The sequence below is a fragment of the Salmo salar genome, chromosome 09 (genome assembly GCF_965601325.2).
Source record: "Salmo salar chromosome 09, fSalSal1, whole genome shotgun sequence".
NCBI lineage: Eukaryota > Metazoa > Chordata > Actinopteri > Salmoniformes > Salmonidae > Salmo > Salmo salar.
The window spans coordinates 64,157,444-64,172,815 of record NC_138299.1 but is presented as its reverse complement, the minus strand read 5'-3'; the positions used below and the strand labels follow the sequence as shown (position 1 = coordinate 64,172,815).

The following is a 15,372-nucleotide window of genomic DNA, read 5'->3' as shown; positions in this document are numbered from 1 at the left end:
TTAGATGGTTTTTCTCTCAGTTGAACCGTTCCTAAAAGAGGTGGAAGTGCAATAGACTTCAGATCATGAGGTCTCAGGATCAAATCCTATTGTCAACTTGAAATCAAATATTTTATGGGTACGCTTTGAAAGAGAGAGTGTTCTTTATTAGGTTATGTAGATCGCCCTTTGAAATGTCCCTTATTAGACAATTTGTCAGGATCAAATCCTGGTTCCCCCTTGAATCATGTACTTTCTATGTGTATCTTGAGAGAGGGAGTGCTCCTTTTTTGGTTATGTTACTCAATCTAAAATGTCCCTCATTAGATGGTTTTTCTCTCTGTCAGACAGTTCCTAACAGAGATGGAATTGCAATAGTCTTAGGTTCAAGAGGTCTCAGCTTCAAATCCTATAGTCAACATGAAATCAAATACTTTATGGGTATGTTGTCAAAGAGAGAGTGTTATGTATTAGGTTATGTAGATCTCCAGCTAAAATGTACCTTATTCGAGAATTTTTCCGCCTTTAGATAGTTTCTAGCAGAGGGGGTATAGCTCAGTGGTAGAGCATTTGACTGCAGATCAAGAGGTCCCAGGTTCAAATCCTGGTGCCCCTTTAAAATCAAGTGCTTTCTAAGAGTATAATTAGGGTTAGAGTACACTTTTTAAAATTATGTTACTCAATCTAAAATGTCCCTAATTAGATGGTTTTTCTCTCAGTTGAACCGTTCCTAAAAGAGGTGGAAGTGCAATAGACTTCAGATCATGAGGTCTCAGGATCAAATCCTATTGTCAACTTGAAATCAAATATTTTATGGGTACGCTTTGAAAGAGAGAGTGTTCTTTATTAGGTTATGTAGATCGCCCTCTGAAATGTCCCTTATTAGACAATTTGTCAGGATCAAATCCTGGTTCCCCCTTGAATCATGTACTTTCTATGTGTATCTTGAGAGAGGGAGTGCTCCTTTTTTGGTTATGTTACTCAATCTAAAATGTCCCTCATTAGATGTTTTTTCTCTCTGTCAGACAGTTCCTAACAGAGATGGAATTGCAATAGTCTTAGGATCAAGAGGTCTCAGGTTCAAATCCTATAGTCAACATGAAATCAAATACTTTATGGGTATGTTGTCAAAGAGAGAGTGTTATGTATTAGGTTATGTAGATCTCCAGCTATAATGTACCTTATTCGAGAATTTTTCCGCCTTTAGATAGTTTCTAGCAGAGGGGGTATAGCTCAGTGGTAGAGCATTTGACTACAGATCAAGAGGTCCCAGGTTCAAATCCTGGTGCCCCCTTAAAATCAAGTGCTTTCTAAGAGTAGGGTTAGAGTACACTTTTTAAAATTATGTTACTCAATCTAAAATGTCCCTAATTAGATGGTTTTTCTCTCAGTTGAACCGTTCCTAAAAGAGGTGGAAGTGCAATAGACTTCAGATCATGAGGTCTCAGGATCAAATCCTATTGTCAACTTGAAATCAAATATTTTATGGGTACGCTTTGAAAGAGAGAGTGTTCTTTATTAGGTTATGTAGATCGCCCTCTGAAATGTCCCTTATTAGACAATTTGTCAGGATCAAATCCTGGTTCCCCCTTGAATCATGTACTTTCTATGTGTATCTTGAGAGAGGGAGTGCTCCTTTTTTGGTTATGTTACTCAATCTAAAATGTCCCTCATTAGATGTTTTTTCTCTCTGTCAGACAGTTCCTAACAGAGATGGAATTGCAATAGTCTTAGGATCAAGAGGTCTCAGGTTCAAATCCTATAGTCAACATGAAATCAAATACTTTATGGGTATGTTGTCAAAGAGAGAGTGTTATGTATTAGGTTATGTAGATCTCCAGCTATAATGTACCTTATTCGAGAATTTTTCCGCCTTTAGATAGTTTCTAGCAGAGGGGGTATAGCTCAGTGGTAGAGCATTTGACTACAGATCAAGAGGTCCCAGGTTCAAATCCTGGTGCCCCCTTAAAATCAAGTGCTTTCTAAGAGTAGGGTTAGAGTACACTTTTTTAAATTATGTTACTCAATCTAAAATGTCCCTAATTAGATGGTTTTTCTCTCAGTTGAACCGTTCCTAAAAGAGGTGGAAGTGCAATAGACTTCAGATCATGAGGTCTCAGGATCAAATCCTATTGTCAACTTGAAATCAAATATTTTATGGGTACGCTTTGAAAGAGAGAGTGTTCTTTATTAGGTTATGTAGATCGCCCTCTGAAATGTCCCTTATTAGACAATTTGTCAGGATCAAATCCTGGTTCCCCCTTGAATCATGTACTTTCTATGTGTATCTTGAGAGAGGGAGTGCTCCTTTTTTGGTTATGTTACTCAATCTAAAATGTCCCTCATTAGATGTTTTTTCTCTCTGTCAGACAGTTCCTAACAGAGATGGAATTGCAATAGTCTTAGGATCAAGAGGTCTCAGGTTCAAATCCTATAGTCAACATGAAATCAAATACTTTATGGGTATGTTGTCAAAGAGAGAGTGTTATGTATTAGGTTATGTAGATCTCCAGCTATAATGTACCTTATTCGAGAATTTTTCCGCCTTTAGATAGTTTCTAGCAGAGGGGGTATAGCTCAGTGGTAGAGCATTTGACTACAGATCAAGAGGTCCCAGGTTCAAATCCTGGTGCCCCCTTAAAATCAAGTGCTTTCTAAGAGTAGGGTTAGAGTACACTTTTTTAAATTATGTTACTCAATCTAAAATGTCCCTAATTAGATGGTTTTTCTCTCAGTTGAACCGTTCCTAAAAGAGGTGGAAGTGCAATAGACTTCAGATCATGAGGTCTCAGGATCAAATCCTATTGTCAACTTGAAATCAAATATTTTATGGGTACGCTTTGAAAGAGAGAGTGTTCTTTATTAGGTTATGTAGATCGCCCTTTGAAATGTCCCTTATTAGACAATTTGTCAGGATCAAATCCTGGTTCCCCCTTGAATCATGTACTTTCTATGTGTATCTTGAGAGAGGGAGTGCTCCTTTTTTGGTTATGTTACTCAATCTAAAATGTCCCTCATTAGATGGTTTTTCTCTCTGTCAGACAGTTCCTAACAGAGATGGAATTGCAATAGTCTTAGGTTCAAGAGGTCTCAGCTTCAAATCCTATAGTCAACATGAAATCAAATACTTTATGGGTATGTTGTCAAAGAGAGAGTGTTATGTATTAGGTTATGTAGATCTCCAGCTAAAATGTACCTTATTCGAGAATTTTTCCGCCTTTAGATAGTTTCTAGCAGAGGGGGTATAGCTCAGTGGTAGAGCATTTGACTGCAGATCAAGAGGTCCCAGGTTCAAATCCTGGTGCCCCTTTAAAATCAAGTGCTTTCTAAGAGTATAATTAGGGTTAGAGTACACTTTTTAAAATTATGTTACTCAATCTAAAATGTCCCTAATTAGATGGTTTTTCTCTCAGTTGAACCGTTCCTAAAAGAGGTGGAAGTGCAATAGACTTCAGATCATGAGGTCTCAGGATCAAATCCTATTGTCAACTTGAAATCAAATATTTTATGGGTACGCTTTGAAAGAGAGAGTGTTCTTTATTAGGTTATGTAGATCGCCCTCTGAAATGTCCCTTATTAGACAATTTGTCAGGATCAAATCCTGGTTCCCCCTTGAATCATGTACTTTCTATGTGTATCTTGAGAGAGGGAGTGCTCCTTTTTTGGTTATGTTACTCAATCTAAAATGTCCCTCATTAGATGTTTTTTCTCTCTGTCAGACAGTTCCTAACAGAGATGGAATTGCAATAGTCTTAGGATCAAGAGGTCTCAGGTTCAAATCCTATAGTCAACATGAAATCAAATACTTTATGGGTATGTTGTCAAAGAGAGAGTGTTATGTATTAGGTTATGTAGATCTCCAGCTATAATGTACCTTATTCGAGAATTTTTCCGCCTTTAGATAGTTTCTAGCAGAGGGGGTATAGCTCAGTGGTAGAGCATTTGACTACAGATCAAGAGGTCCCAGGTTCAAATCCTGGTGCCCCCTTAAAATCAAGTGCTTTCTAAGAGTAGGGTTAGAGTACACTTTTTAAAATTATGTTACTCAATCTAAAATGTCCCTAATTAGATGGTTTTTCTCTCAGTTGAACCGTTCCTAAAAGAGGTGGAAGTGCAATAGACTTCAGATCATGAGGTCTCAGGATCAAATCCTATTGTCAACTTGAAATCAAATATTTTATGGGTACGCTTTGAAAGAGAGAGTGTTCTTTATTAGGTTATGTAGATCGCCCTCTGAAATGTCCCTTATTAGACAATTTGTCAGGATCAAATCCTGGTTCCCCCTTGAATCATGTACTTTCTATGTGTATCTTGAGAGAGGGAGTGCTCCTTTTTTGGTTATGTTACTCAATCTAAAATGTCCCTCATTAGATGTTTTTTCTCTCTGTCAGACAGTTCCTAACAGAGATGGAATTGCAATAGTCTTAGGATCAAGAGGTCTCAGGTTCAAATCCTATAGTCAACATGAAATCAAATACTTTATGGGTATGTTGTCAAAGAGAGAGTGTTATGTATTAGGTTATGTAGATCTCCAGCTATAATGTACCTTATTCGAGAATCTTTCCGCCTTTAGATAGTTTCTAGCAGAGGGGGTATAGCTCAGTGGTAGAGCATTTGACTACAGATCAAGAGGTCCCAGGTTCAAATCCTGGTGCCCCCTTAAAATCAAGTGCTTTCTAAGAGTAGGGTTAGAGTACACTTTTTTAAATTATGTTACTCAATCTAAAATGTCCCTAATTAGATGGTTTTTCTCTCAGTTGAACCGTTCCTAAAAGAGGTGGAAGTGCAATAGACTTCAGATCATGAGGTCTCAGGATCAAATCCTATTGTCAACTTGAAATCAAATATTTTATGGGTACGCTTTGAAAGAGAGAGTGTTCTTTATTAGGTTATGTAGATCGCCCTCTGAAATGTCCCTTATTAGACAATTTGTCAGGATCAAATCCTGGTTCCCCCTTGAATCATGTACTTTCTATGTGTATCTTGAGAGAGGGAGTGCTCCTTTTTTGGTTATGTTACTCAATCTAAAATGTCCCTCATTAGATGTTTTTTCTCTCTGTCAGACAGTTCCTAACAGAGATGGAATTGCAATAGTCTTAGGATCAAGAGGTCTCAGGTTCAAATCCTATAGTCAACATGAAATCAAATACTTTATGGGTATGTTGTCAAAGAGAGAGTGTTATGTATTAGGTTATGTAGATCTCCAGCTATAATGTACCTTATTCGAGAATTTTTCCGCCTTTAGATAGTTTCTAGCAGAGGGGGTATAGCTCAGTGGTAGAGCATTTGACTACAGATCAAGAGGTCCCAGGTTCAAATCCTGGTGCCCCCTTAAAATCAAGTGCTTTCTAAGAGTAGGGTTAGAGTACACTTTTTTAAATTATGTTACTCAATCTAAAATGTCCCTAATTAGATGGTTTTTCTCTCAGTTGAACCGTTCCTAAAAGAGGTGGAAGTGCAATAGACTTCAGATCATGAGGTCTCAGGATCAAATCCTATTGTCAACTTGAAATCAAATATTTTATGGGTACGCTTTGAAAGAGAGAGTGTTCTTTATTAGGTTATGTAGATCGCCCTCTGAAATGTCCCTTATTAGACAATTTGTCAGGATCAAATCCTGGTTCCCCCTTGAATCATGTACTTTCTATGTGTATCTTGAGAGAGGGAGTGCTCCTTTTTTGGTTATGTTACTCAATCTAAAATGTCCCTCATTAGATGTTTTTTCTCTCTGTCAGACAGTTCCTAACAGAGATGGAATTGCAATAGTCTTAGGATCAAGAGGTCTCAGGTTCAAATCCTATAGTCAACATGAAATCAAATACTTTATGGGTATGTTGTCAAAGAGAGAGTGTTATGTATTAGGTTATTTAGATCTCCAGCTATAATGTACCTTATTCGAGAAATTTTCCGCCTTTAGATAGTTTTTAGCAGAGGGGGTATAGCTCAGTGGTAGAGCATTTGACTGCAGATCAAGAGGTCCCAGGTTCAAATCCTGGTGCCCCCTTAAAATCAAGTGCTTTCTAAGAGTATAATTAGGGTTAGAGTACACTTTTTAAAATTATGTTACTCAATCTAAAATGTCCCTAATTAGATGGTTTTTCTCTCAGTTGAACCGTTCCTAAAAGAGGTGGAAGTGCAATAGACTTCAGATCATGAGGTCTCAGGATCAAATCCTATTGTCAACTTGAAATCAAATATTTTATGGGTACGCTTTGAAAGAGAGAGTGTTCTTTATTAGGTTATGTAGATCGCCCTCTGAAATGTCCCTTATTAGACAATTTGTCAGGATCAAATCCTGGTTCCCCCTTGAATCATGTACTTTCTATGTGTATCTTGAGAGAGGGAGTGCTCCTTTTTTGGTTATGTTACTCAATCTAAAATGTCCCTCATTAGATGTTTTTTCTCTCTGTCAGACAGTTCTAAACAGAGATGGAATTGCAATAGTCTTAGGTTCAAGAGGTCTCAGGTTCATATCCTATAGTCAACATGTAATCAAATACTTTATGGGTATGTTGTCAAAGAGAGAGTGTTATGTATTAGGTTATGTAGATCTCCAGCTAAAATGTACCTTATTCGAGAATTTTTCCGCCTTTAGATAGTTTCTAGCAGAGGGGTATAGCTCAGTGGTAGAGCATTTGACTGCAGATCAAGAGGTCCCAGGGTCAAATCCTGGTGCCCCTTTAAAATCAAGTGCTTTCTAAGAGTATAATTAGGGTTAGAGTACAGTTTTTTAAATTATGTTACTCAATCTAAAATGTCCCTAATTAGATGGTTTTTCTCTCAGTTGAACCGTTCCTAAAAGAGGTGGAAGTGCAATAGACTTCAGATCATGAGGTCTCAGGATCAAATCCTATTGTCAACTTGAAATCAAATATTTTATGGGTACGCTTTGAAAGAGAGAGTGTTCTTTATTAGGTTATGTAGATCGCCCTCTGAAATGTCCCTTATTAGACAATTTGTCAGGATCAAATCCTGGTTCCCCCTTGAATCATGTACTTTCTATGTGTATCTTGAGAGAGGGAGTGCTCCTTTTTTGGTTATGTTACTCAATCTAAAATGTCCCTCATTAGATGTTTTTTCTCTCTGTCAGACAGTTCCTAACAGAGATGGAATTGCAATAGTCTTAGGATCAAGAGGTCTCAGGTTCAAATCCTATAGTCAACATGAAATCAAATACTTTATGGGTATGTTGTCAAAGAGAGAGTGTTATGTATTAGGTTATTTAGATCTCCAGCTATAATGTACCTTATTCGAGAAATTTTCCGCCTTTAGATAGTTTTTAGCAGAGGGGGTATAGCTCAGTGGTAGAGCATTTGACTGCAGATCAAGAGGTCCCAGGTTCAAATCCTGGTGCCCCCTTAAAATCAAGTGCTTTCTAAGAGTATAATTAGGGTTAGAGTACACTTTTTAAAATTATGTTACTCAATCTAAAATGTCCCTAATTAGATGGTTTTTCTCTCAGTTGAACCGTTCCTAAAAGAGGTGGAAGTGCAATAGACTTCAGATCATGAGGTCTCAGGATCAAATCCTATTGTCAACTTGAAATCAAATATTTTATGGGTACGCTTTGAAAGAGAGAGTGTTCTTTATTAGGTTATGTAGATCGCCCTCTGAAATGTCCCTTATTAGACAATTTGTCAGGATCAAATCCTGGTTCCCCCTTGAATCATGTACTTTCTATGTGTATCTTGAGAGAGGGAGTGCTCCTTTTTTGGTTATGTTACTCAATCTAAAATGTCCCTCATTAGATGTTTTTTCTCTCTGTCAGACAGTTCCTAACAGAGATGGAATTGCAATAGTCTTAGGATCAAGAGGTCTCAGGTTCAAATCCTATAGTCAACATGAAATCAAATACTTTATGGGTATGTTGTCAAAGAGAGAGTGTTATGTATTAGGTTATTTAGATCTCCAGCTATAATGTACCTTATTCGAGAAATTTTCCGCCTTTAGATAGTTTTTAGCAGAGGGGGTATAGCTCAGTGGTAGAGCATTTGACTGCAGATCAAGAGGTCCCAGGTTCAAATCCTGGTGCCCCCTTAAAATCAAGTGCTTTCTAAGAGTATAATTAGGGTTAGAGTACACTTTTTAAAATTATGTTACTCAATCTAAAATGTCCCTAATTAGATGGTTTTTCTCTCAGTTGAACCGTTCCTAAAAGAGGTGGAAGTGCAATAGACTTCAGATCATGAGGTCTCAGGATCAAATCCTATTGTCAACTTGAAATCAAATATTTTATGGGTACGCTTTGAAAGAGAGAGTGTTCTTTATTAGGTTATGTAGATCGCCCTCTGAAATGTCCCTTATTAGACAATTTGTCAGGATCAAATCCTGGTTCCCCCTTGAATCATGTACTTTCTATGTGTATCTTGAGAGAGGGAGTGCTCCTTTTTTGGTTATGTTACTCAATCTAAAATGTCCCTCATTAGATGGTTTTTCTCTCTGTCAGACAGTTCCTAACAGAGATGGAATTGCAATAGTCTTAATTTCAAGAGGTCTCAGGTTCAAATCCTATAGTCAACATGTAATCAAATACTTTATGGGTATGTTGTCAAAGAGAGAGTGTTATGTATTAGGTTATGTAGATCTCCAGCTAAAATGTACCTTATTCGAGAATTTTGCCACCTTTAGATAGTTTCTAGCAGAGGGGGTATAGCTCAGTGTTAGAGCATTTGACTGCAGATCAAGAGGTCCCAGGTTCATTTCCTGGTGCCCCCTTAAAATCAAATGCTTTCTAAGAGTATAATTAGGGTTAGAGTACACCTCTTAAAATTATGTTACTCAATCTATAATGTCCCTAATTAGATGGTTTTTCTCTCAGTTGAACCGTTCCTAAAAGAGGTGGAAGTGCAATAGACTTCAGATCATGAGGTCTCAGGATCAAATCCTATTGTCAACTTGAAATGAAATATTTTATGGGTACGCTTTGAAAGAGAGAGTGTTCTTTATTAGGTTATGTAGATCGCCCTCTGAAATGTCCCTTATTAGACAATTTGTCAGGATCAAATCCTGGTTCCCCCTTGAATCATGTACTTTCTATGTGTATCTTGAGAGAGGGAGTGCTCCTTTTTTGGTTATGTTACTCAATCTAAAATGTCCCTCATTAGATGTTTTTTCTCTCTGTCAGACAGTTCCTAACAGAGATGGAATTGCAATAGTCTTAGGTTCAAGAGGTCTCAGGTTCAAATCCTATAGTCAACATGAAATCAAATACTTTATGGGTATGTTGTCAAAGAGAGAGTGTTATGTATTAGGTTATGTAGATCTCCAGCTAAAATGTACCTTATTCGAGAATTTTTCCGCCTTTAGATAGTTTCTAGCAGAGGGGGTATAGCTCAGTGGTAGAGCATTTGACTGCAGATCAAGAAGTCCCAGGTTCAAATCCTGGTGCCCCCTTAAAATCAAGTGCTTTCTAAGAGTATAATTAGGGTTAGAGTACACTTTTTTAAATTATGTTACTCAATCTAAAATGTCCCTAATTAGATGGTTTTTCTCTCAGTTGAACCGTTCCTAAAAGAGGTGGAAGTGCAATAGACTTCAGATCATGAGGTCTCAGGATCAAATCCTTTTGTCAACTTGAAATCAAATATTTTATGGGTACGCTTTGAAAGAGAGAGTGTTCTTTATTAGGTTATGTAGATCGCCCTCTGAAATGTCCCTTATTAGACAATTTGTCAGGATCAAATCCTGGTTCCCCCTTGAATCATGTACTTTCTATGTGTATCTTGAGAGAGGGAGTGCTCCTTTTTTGGTTATGTTACTCAATCTAAAATGTCCCTCATTAGATGTTTTTTCTCTCTGTCAGACAGTTCCAAACAGAGATGGAATTGCAATAGTCTTAGGATCAAGAGGTCTCAGGTTTAAATCCTATAGTCAACATGAAATCAAATACTTTATGGGTATGTTGTCAAAGAGAGAGTGTTATGTATTAGGTTATGTAGATCTCCAGCTAAAATGTACCTTATTCGAGAATTTTGCCACCTTTAGATAGTTTCTAGCAGAGGGGGTATAGCTCAGTGTTAGAGCATTTGACTGCAGATCAAGAGGTCCCAGGTTCATTTCCTGGTGCCCCCTTAAAATCAAATGCTTTCTAAGAGTATAATTAGGGTTAGAGTACACCTCTTAAAATTATGTTACTCAATCTATAATGTCCCTAATTAGATGGTTTTTCTCTCAGTTGAACCGTTCCTAAAAGAGGTGGAAGTGCAATAGACTTCAGATCATGAGGTCTCAGGATCAAATCCTATTGTCAACTTGAAATGAAATATTTTATGGGTACGCTTTGAAAGAGAGAGTGTTCTTTATTAGGTTATGTAGATCGCCCTCTGAAATGTCCCTTATTAGACAATTTGTCAGGATCAAATCCTGGTTCCCCCTTGAATCATGTACTTTCTATGTGTATCTTGAGAGAGGGAGTGCTCCTTTTTTGGTTATGTTACTCAATCTAAAATGTCCCTCATTAGATGTTTTTTCTCTCTGTCAGACAGTTCCTAACAGAGATGGAATTGCAATAGTCTTAGGTTCAAGAGGTCTCAGGTTCAAATCCTATAGTCAACATGAAATCAAATACTTTATGGGTATGTTGTCAAAGAGAGAGTGTTATGTATTAGGTTATGTAGATCTCCAGCTAAAATGTACCTTATTCGAGAATTTTTCCGCCTTTAGATAGTTTCTAGCAGAGGGGGTATAGCTCAGTGGTAGAGCATTTGACTGCAGATCAAGAAGTCCCAGGTTCAAATCCTGGTGCCCCCTTAAAATCAAGTGCTTTCTAAGAGTATAATTAGGGTTAGAGTACACTTTTTTAAATTATGTTACTCAATCTAAAATGTCCCTAATTAGATGGTTTTTCTCTCAGTTGAACCGTTCCTAAAAGAGGTGGAAGTGCAATAGACTTCAGATCATGAGGTCTCAGGATCAAATCCTTTTGTCAACTTGAAATCAAATATTTTATGGGTACGCTTTGAAAGAGAGAGTGTTCTTTATTAGGTTATGTAGATCGCCCTCTGAAATGTCCCTTATTAGACAATTTGTCAGGATCAAATCCTGGTTCCCCCTTGAATCATGTACTTTCTATGTGTATCTTGAGAGAGGGAGTGCTCCTTTTTTGGTTATGTTACTCAATCTAAAATGTCCCTCATTAGATGTTTTTTCTCTCTGTCAGACAGTTCCAAACAGAGATGGAATTGCAATAGTCTTAGGATCAAGAGGTCTCAGGTTTAAATCCTATAGTCAACATGAAATCAAATACTTTATGGGTATGTTGTCAAAGAGAGAGTGTTATGTATTAGGTTATGTAGATCTCCAGCTAAAATGTACCTTATTCGAGAATTTTGCCACCTTTAGATAGTTTCTAGCAGAGGGGGTATAGCTCAGTGGTAGAGCATTAAACTGCAGATCAAGAGGTCCCAGGTTCAAATCCTGGTGCCCCCTTAAAATCAAGTGCTTTCTAAGAGTATAATTAGGGTTAGAGTACACTTTTTTAAATTATGTTACTCAATCTAAAATGTCCCTAATTAGATGGTTTTTCTCTCAGTTGAACCGTTCCTAAAAGAGGTGGAAGTGCAATAGACTTCAGATCATGAGGTCTCAGGATCAAATCCTATTGTCAACTTGAAATCAAATATTTTATGGGTACGCTTTGAAAGAGAGAGTGTTCTTTATTAGGTTATGTAGATCGCCCTCTGAAATGTCCCTTATTAGACAATTTGTCAGGATCAAATCCTGGTTCCCCCTTGAATCATGTACTTTCTATGTGTATCTTGAGAGAGGGAGTGCTCCTTTTTTGGTTATGTTACTCAATCTAAAATGTCCCTCATTAGATGTTTTTTCTCTCTGTCAGACAGTTCCTAACAGAGATGGAATTGCAATAGTCTTAGGATCAAGAGGTCTCAGGTTCAAATCCTATAGTCAACATGAAATCAAATACTTTATGGGTATGTTGTCAAAGAGAGAGTGTTATGTATTAGGTTATTTAGATCTCCAGCTATAATGTACCTTATTCGAGAAATTTTCCGCCTTTAGATAGTTTTTAGCAGAGGGGGTATAGCTCAGTGGTAGAGCATTTGACTGCAGATCAAGAGGTCCCAGGTTCAAATCCTGGTGCCCCCTTAAAATCAAGTGCTTTCTAAGAGTATAATTAGGGTTAGAGTACACTTTTTAAAATTATGTTACTCAATCTAAAATGTCCCTAATTAGATGGTTTTTCTCTCAGTTGAACCGTTCCTAAAAGAGGTGGAAGTGCAATAGACTTCAGATCATGAGGTCTCAGGATCAAATCCTATTGTCAACTTGAAATCAAATATTTTATGGGTACGCTTTGAAAGAGAGAGTGTTCTTTATTAGGTTATGTAGATCGCCCTCTGAAATGTCCCTTATTAGACAATTTGTCAGGATCAAATCCTGGTTCCCCCTTGAATCATGTACTTTCTATGTGTATCTTGAGAGAGGGAGTGCTCCTTTTTTGGTTATGTTACTCAATCTAAAATGTCCCTCATTAGATGTTTTTTCTCTCTGTCAGACAGTTCCTAACAGAGATGGAATTGCAATAGTCTTAGGATCAAGAGGTCTCAGGTTCAAATCCTATAGTCAACATGAAATCAAATACTTTATGGGTATGTTGTCAAAGAGAGAGTGTTATGTATTAGGTTATTTAGATCTCCAGCTATAATGTACCTTATTCGAGAAATTTTCCGCCTTTAGATAGTTTTTAGCAGAGGGGGTATAGCTCAGTGGTAGAGCATTTGACTGCAGATCAAGAGGTCCCAGGTTCAAATCCTGGTGCCCCCTTAAAATCAAGTGCTTTCTAAGAGTATAATTAGGGTTAGAGTACACTTTTTAAAATTATGTTACTCAATCTAAAATGTCCCTAATTAGATGGTTTTTCTCTCAGTTGAACCGTTCCTAAAAGAGGTGGAAGTGCAATAGACTTCAGATCATGAGGTCTCAGGATCAAATCCTATTGTCAACTTGAAATCAAATATTTTATGGGTACGCTTTGAAAGAGAGAGTGTTCTTTATTAGGTTATGTAGATCGCCCTCTGAAATGTCCCTTATTAGACAATTTGTCAGGATCAAATCCTGGTTCCCCCTTGAATCATGTACTTTCTATGTGTATCTTGAGAGAGGGAGTGCTCCTTTTTTGGTTATGTTACTCAATCTAAAATGTCCCTCATTAGATGTTTTTTCTCTCTGTCAGACAGTTCCTAACAGAGATGGAATTGCAATAGTCTTAGGTTCAAGAGGTCTCAGGTTCAAATCCTATAGTCAACATGAAATCAAATACTTTATGGGTATGTTGTCAAAGAGAGAGTGTTATGTATTAGGTTATGTAGATCTCCAGCTAAAATGTACCTTATTCGAGAATTTTTCCGCCTTTAGATAGTTTCTAGCAGAGGGGGTATAGCTCAGTGGTAGAGCATTTGACTGCAGATCAAGAAGTCCCAGGTTCAAATCCTGGTGCCCCCTTAAAATCAAGTGCTTTCTAAGAGTATAATTAGGGTTAGAGTACACTTTTTTAAATTATGTTACTCAATCTAAAATGTCCCTAATTAGATGGTTTTTCTCTCAGTTGAACCGTTCCTAAAAGAGGTGGAAGTGCAATAGACTTCAGATCATGAGGTCTCAGGATCAAATCCTTTTGTCAACTTGAAATCAAATATTTTATGGGTACGCTTTGAAAGAGAGAGTGTTCTTTATTAGGTTATGTAGATCGCCCTCTGAAATGTCCCTTATTAGACAATTTGTCAGGATCAAATCCTGGTTCCCCCTTGAATCATGTACTTTCTATGTGTATCTTGAGAGAGGGAGTGCTCCTTTTTTGGTTATGTTACTCAATCTAAAATGTCCCTCATTAGATGTTTTTTCTCTCTGTCAGACAGTTCCAAACAGAGATGGAATTGCAATAGTCTTAGGATCAAGAGGTCTCAGGTTTAAATCCTATAGTCAACATGAAATCAAATACTTTATGGGTATGTTGTCAAAGAGAGAGTGTTATGTATTAGGTTATGTAGATCTCCAGCTAAAATGTACCTTATTCGAGAATTTTGCCACCTTTAGATAGTTTCTAGCAGAGGGGGTATAGCTCAGTGGTAGAGCATTAAACTGCAGATCAAGAGGTCCCAGGTTCAAATCCTGGTGCCCCCTTAAAATCAAGTGCTTTCTAAGAGTATAATTAGGGTTAGAGTACACTTTTTTAAATTATGTTACTCAATCTAAAATGTCCCTAATTAGATGGTTTTTCTCTCAGTTGAACCGTTCCTAAAAGAGGTGGAAGTGCAATAGACTTCAGATCATGAGGTCTCAGGATCAAATCCTATTGTCAACTTGAAATCAAATATTTTATGGGTACGCTTTGAAAGAGAGAGTGTTCTTTATTAGGTTATGTAGATCGCCCTCTGAAATGTCCCTTATTAGACAATTTGTCAGGATCAAATCCTGGTTCCCCCTTGAATCATGTACTTTCTATGTGTATCTTGAGAGAGGGAGTGCTCCTTTTTTGGTTATGTTACTCTATCTAAAATGTCCCTCATTAGATGGTTTTTCTCTCTGTCAGACAGTTCCTAACAGAGATGGAATTGCAATAGTCTTAGGATCAAGAGATCTCAGGTTCAAATCCTATAGTCAACATGAAATCTAATACTTTATGTGTATGTTTTCAAAGAGAGAGTGTTATGTATTAGGTTATGTAGATCTCCAGCTAAAATGTACCTTTTTCGAGAATTTTTCCGCCTTTAGATATTTTCAAGCAGCGGGGGTATAGCTCAGTGGTAGAGCATTTGACTGCAGATCAAGAGGTCCCAAGTTCAAATCCTGGTGCCCCCTTAAAATCAAGTGATTTCTAAGAGTATAATTAGGGTTAGAGTACACCTATTAAAATTATGTTACTCAATCTAAAATGTCCCTAATTAGATGGTTTTTCTCTCAGTTGAACAGTTCCTAAAAGAGGTGGAAGTGCAATGGACTTCAGATCATGAGGTCTCAGGATCTAATCATATTGTCAACTTGAAATCAAATATTTTATGGGTACGCTTTGAAAGAGAGAGTGTTCTTTATTAGGTTATGTAGATCGCCCTCTGAAATGTCCCTTATTAGACAATTTGTCAGGATCAAATCCTGGTTCCCTCTTGAATCATGTACTTTCCATGTGTATCTTGACAGAGGGAGTGCTCCTTTTTTGGTTATGTTACTCAATCTAAAATGTCCCTCATTAGATGGTTTTTCTCTCTGTCAGACAGTTCCTAACAGAGGTGGAATTGCAATAGTCTTAGGTTCTAGAGGTCTCAGGTTCAAATCCTATAGTCAACATGTAATCAAATACTTTATGGGTATGTTGTCAAAGAGAGAGTGTTATGTATTAGGTTATGTAGATCTCCAGCTAAAATGTACCTTATTCGAGAA

General features: G+C 37.3%; 17 non-coding genes across 17 annotated transcripts; all 17 read left to right on the top strand.

Annotated features, from left to right (window-relative positions):
• The first annotated feature begins 523 nt into the window (after positions 1-523).
• trnac-gca (transfer RNA cysteine (anticodon GCA)) lies at positions 524-595 on the top strand. Its single transcript has one exon. It is a non-coding gene; the product is annotated as a tRNA-Cys (tRNA).
• A 606-nt stretch (positions 596-1,201) lies between these two features.
• trnac-aca (transfer RNA cysteine (anticodon ACA)) lies at positions 1,202-1,273 on the top strand. Its single transcript has one exon. It is a non-coding gene; the product is annotated as a tRNA-Cys (tRNA).
• Positions 1,274-1,873: 600 nt separating this feature from the next.
• On the top strand, positions 1,874-1,945 carry trnac-aca (transfer RNA cysteine (anticodon ACA)). The gene has a single exon. It is a non-coding gene; the product is annotated as a tRNA-Cys (tRNA).
• A 600-nt stretch (positions 1,946-2,545) lies between these two features.
• On the top strand, positions 2,546-2,617 carry trnac-aca (transfer RNA cysteine (anticodon ACA)). The gene has a single exon. It is a non-coding gene; the product is annotated as a tRNA-Cys (tRNA).
• A 600-nt stretch (positions 2,618-3,217) lies between these two features.
• Positions 3,218-3,289, top strand: trnac-gca (transfer RNA cysteine (anticodon GCA)). Its single transcript has one exon. It is a non-coding gene; the product is annotated as a tRNA-Cys (tRNA).
• A 606-nt stretch (positions 3,290-3,895) lies between these two features.
• On the top strand, positions 3,896-3,967 carry trnac-aca (transfer RNA cysteine (anticodon ACA)). The gene has a single exon. It is a non-coding gene; the product is annotated as a tRNA-Cys (tRNA).
• Positions 3,968-4,567: 600 nt separating this feature from the next.
• On the top strand, positions 4,568-4,639 carry trnac-aca (transfer RNA cysteine (anticodon ACA)). Its single transcript has one exon. It is a non-coding gene; the product is annotated as a tRNA-Cys (tRNA).
• Positions 4,640-5,239: 600 nt separating this feature from the next.
• trnac-aca (transfer RNA cysteine (anticodon ACA)) lies at positions 5,240-5,311 on the top strand. The gene has a single exon. It is a non-coding gene; the product is annotated as a tRNA-Cys (tRNA).
• Positions 5,312-5,911: 600 nt separating this feature from the next.
• Positions 5,912-5,983, top strand: trnac-gca (transfer RNA cysteine (anticodon GCA)). Its single transcript has one exon. It is a non-coding gene; the product is annotated as a tRNA-Cys (tRNA).
• Positions 5,984-7,266: 1,283 nt separating this feature from the next.
• On the top strand, positions 7,267-7,338 carry trnac-gca (transfer RNA cysteine (anticodon GCA)). Its single transcript has one exon. It is a non-coding gene; the product is annotated as a tRNA-Cys (tRNA).
• A 606-nt stretch (positions 7,339-7,944) lies between these two features.
• Positions 7,945-8,016, top strand: trnac-gca (transfer RNA cysteine (anticodon GCA)). The gene has a single exon. It is a non-coding gene; the product is annotated as a tRNA-Cys (tRNA).
• A 1,284-nt stretch (positions 8,017-9,300) lies between these two features.
• On the top strand, positions 9,301-9,372 carry trnac-gca (transfer RNA cysteine (anticodon GCA)). Its single transcript has one exon. It is a non-coding gene; the product is annotated as a tRNA-Cys (tRNA).
• Positions 9,373-10,656: 1,284 nt separating this feature from the next.
• Positions 10,657-10,728, top strand: trnac-gca (transfer RNA cysteine (anticodon GCA)). The gene has a single exon. It is a non-coding gene; the product is annotated as a tRNA-Cys (tRNA).
• A 1,284-nt stretch (positions 10,729-12,012) lies between these two features.
• trnac-gca (transfer RNA cysteine (anticodon GCA)) lies at positions 12,013-12,084 on the top strand. Its single transcript has one exon. It is a non-coding gene; the product is annotated as a tRNA-Cys (tRNA).
• Positions 12,085-12,690: 606 nt separating this feature from the next.
• Positions 12,691-12,762, top strand: trnac-gca (transfer RNA cysteine (anticodon GCA)). The gene has a single exon. It is a non-coding gene; the product is annotated as a tRNA-Cys (tRNA).
• Positions 12,763-13,368: 606 nt separating this feature from the next.
• Positions 13,369-13,440, top strand: trnac-gca (transfer RNA cysteine (anticodon GCA)). The gene has a single exon. It is a non-coding gene; the product is annotated as a tRNA-Cys (tRNA).
• Positions 13,441-14,724: 1,284 nt separating this feature from the next.
• trnac-gca (transfer RNA cysteine (anticodon GCA)) lies at positions 14,725-14,796 on the top strand. Its single transcript has one exon. It is a non-coding gene; the product is annotated as a tRNA-Cys (tRNA).
• The last annotated feature ends 576 nt before the right edge of the window (positions 14,797-15,372 follow it).